The following is a 3,379-nucleotide window of genomic DNA, read 5'->3' as shown; positions in this document are numbered from 1 at the left end:
TTTATATATAGAGAGACAGAAACATGTAGAGACAGAAACAAAATATTACTTTTGCAATACAATATTTCATACTTGAAATACTTTTCTTCTTATGGAAACAAATATCCAGGCTACAATTTCGTATCATTGCAGGACATGACAATACAACCTCTGAAGAGAACCAAGTACAGCGAGTGACTACACTTAAACGTTACTGCAAAAATAACTCATTCACTACACGGGTTTGTATCCATCTAAGATATCCCTACGGCAATTTCGCCAGATACATATATATGACTATAAGTTTACTTTTAACATTCACAGATATAATATCAATAGTTGGATAGACGAATAGATATTACAGAGGCAAGATTAATCTGATTCATCCTCTCCAGTTTGGTTTTCTACATGGGGACCAAACTCTGTGTCAGCTTGTTTATATTTGTCACACTATTCTTAAGGCCCATTACTGTTTATCATATATATATGAATTACATTGCCAATAACTGAAAGTCTTTACATTTTTCTTTGCGGATAATAGTTCTCTGCTTGACGAAGTTGATAACCCGACCGCATCTGCATATCGGCTTGACTCTGATTTGATTAAAATTCTGTCTTGGTCCAAAAAAATGGCTAATGGAACTAAATCCACCTGAAACTAAAGAGATGTCATGTTCTTATAAAAGACACTCCTCTTTATCTTGGGACGTCTAAAATTAATCATGTTTCACACCATAAACATACTGGAGTTATTTTGACTACCAACATGTCTTAGCCAAAATATCTAAACAGGTTATTGTACTTCGTGGTTTAAGGTTTATTCATAGCTTATTTTTATTTCATAAATAGTCAATGGCCTAACACGGAAATATCTTATCCTATTGGATCCCCCCAAAATTTCTCAAACCACTTTGTATAATTTAAGAAATAGTAATAGACTTTCGATACAATTTACTAATAGATTAAGCAGCTCTTTTATACCTTATTGTTTAAGTCATTGGAATGAACTGGGCCTGGAAGTTCGTTCTTTACGATACTCCTTGTTCCGGAAACATGTTATCAGATTAGTACGCCCTCTTTGTCCCCCACACTGCAATTGTGACGCACGTTACAACTTCGCCCTTCTTGTTCAGCTACGCATCGGCACCTGTGCTCTCAATCACAGTTTGTTAGACCGAGGACTCTACCAGTGCCTCTTGTAGATGCGGGTGTCGTTGCGAATCTGTCATGCACTTCATGCTACATTGTCCATTATGCAATCATTAGAGATCGGAACTTTTTGGCAAACTTGCAGATTTAGTCGGTCATCTTGTTAACCTTAATAATGTCAGATAATGCTAAACTGCATTTTATTCTTAGAGGCTCAGCATTGTTACCCTCTATGTACAACTTTAAAACGACTCACTTAGACTTACATTGGAGATACCAAGCGTTTCTAGCTCTGCTTGGCTCTTTCTAGCAGTCAATTAAATATAGAAGTCCAAATACTACATGTGTCCAAATACTACAATACTATCTAGACCGGGCTTTTTGGGGTTTGGTGGGACGGGTGTGTGGGTGTGCTCATTTGACCTCCCTCAGAACTCAAGAACCGTATGTGGTATGACCACCAAATTTTTTTAGAGGATGGTGAACTATTAAAAATGTATCATGTCTAAAATTTTTATGTCGTTATGACATAATATGACGTCAATATGACGTCATTAATGTGATTTTATAGGCCAAAACCGTCTAGATAGGTTATTCCCTGAAAACCAAATAGTATACAACATAACTTTACCAAAAGTGTTTATGACAGAATATTAGGGTGTACTACGTCTTATGTTGCCCATAGCAACACCGGTGACGCCATAAAATGACTCAATGCATATTTAAGATATCCGCCAGCTTGGATCATCAATCTTGAATTTTCAAAAGAAGTTGTTTTTTTCATGATAAAGCCTAAAATACATTGTAAACATACTAATCCCCTTTATTTTAACCTTTTTTTAAAGAAATAGAAAGTATTGATGAAATTTTAATAAAATCAACCTGTATTTACCTGTTCTAATTATATGGTCCACCATCTAGGATTTTAACCAATGACGTTATCAAATTAGCATAAATTATGCATATTTAATGATAAAATTTACATTAAGTAATATGCGATGTTATTAATATTAGAAACCATGAATAACGTGACATAAAACCCATAAAATTCTATTGTTAAAACAAAAACAAGGGAAATCGTAGATTTCAAAGCTCCGGTTTTTTGTGTTCTATTGGTTTAGGTTATTTGTTTGTGTGTAGTATGAAAGTTATGTGCGTAATATGTTTGTATGTGTTTGATGGCTACTGACGGTTGGTTCGGTATGGACTGTTGATTAACGTGTCTGACAGCCTGCACCGTCACCCGCGCCATTACCCCTGCTGTCATCCCGCGCCGTCATTGCTGCGCCGTCACCCAAAATTTTTTCGGAACCAGACACCCCTCTGTTTGACCCCTTTTGAATGCTAAGACCCAAAACTGCAACCGCCCCATTCCTTAACAACATGGTAATTATCATTTTCAGCATGGCGGGGGTGTCCGGAGCACTTAAAAAACTTTTATTTCGACGCCCATAAACACATATGCAATTAAACAAAAACGTTCTGCATCATCTGCAGCCCAATAGCAATACGTATACCGAACCACAGACAAATCTGTCCAGCCGATCGCGAGAAACAGCTGCTGACAGAAATGTTTCGAACCATAGTAAAACCTCCTCGCGGAAGGATATCTCCTTCCCCGGAGGTAATTACTAAATTTAGGTAAAAATGCGTCAGAAACACAATATGCGGTCATTACGTAGGGTTTTATCTAGATGTTATAGCACTACTGGTAAACTGTCTTGTTATAGAGGCGAACGGCGAAATGAGGAACGAATTGTTAAAGAGGCCAGTAATACTATATAATGACCCCCCCCCCCCTGCTGATATAAATTCGATAACATAAACTACCTGACATCTACGAAGGCCCACAACGACACTTCCACAGCGCGCTTCCAAGGTACCTTCCATAGCGCGATTCTGCGAATCTTCCACAGCGCGATTCTGCGAATCTTCCACAGCGCGATTCTGCGAGCCTTCCACAGCGCAATTCTGCGAATCTTCCACAGCGCGATTCTGCGAGCCTTCCACAGCGCGATTCTGCGAATCTTCCACAGCGCGATTCTGCGAATCTTACACAGCGCGATTCTGCGAGCCTTCCACAGTGCGATTCTGCGAATCTTCCACAGTGCGATTCTGCGAGCCTTCCACAGCGCGATTCTGCGAATCTTCCACAGCGCGCTTCAAAGGTACCTTCCAAGGTACCATCCAATCAAAAAACGTAAATATCGAACTCGGTTAGAATTGGGGGAAAAATTGTTTAAATGACCAA

This window comes from Branchiostoma belcheri, unplaced genomic scaffold, assembly GCF_001625305.1.
Source record: "Branchiostoma belcheri isolate BF01 breed outbred unplaced genomic scaffold, Haploidv18h27 scaffold305, whole genome shotgun sequence".
Taxonomy (NCBI): domain Eukaryota; kingdom Metazoa; phylum Chordata; class Leptocardii; order Amphioxiformes; family Branchiostomatidae; genus Branchiostoma; species Branchiostoma belcheri.
Note: the sequence above shows the minus strand (reverse complement) of the source record.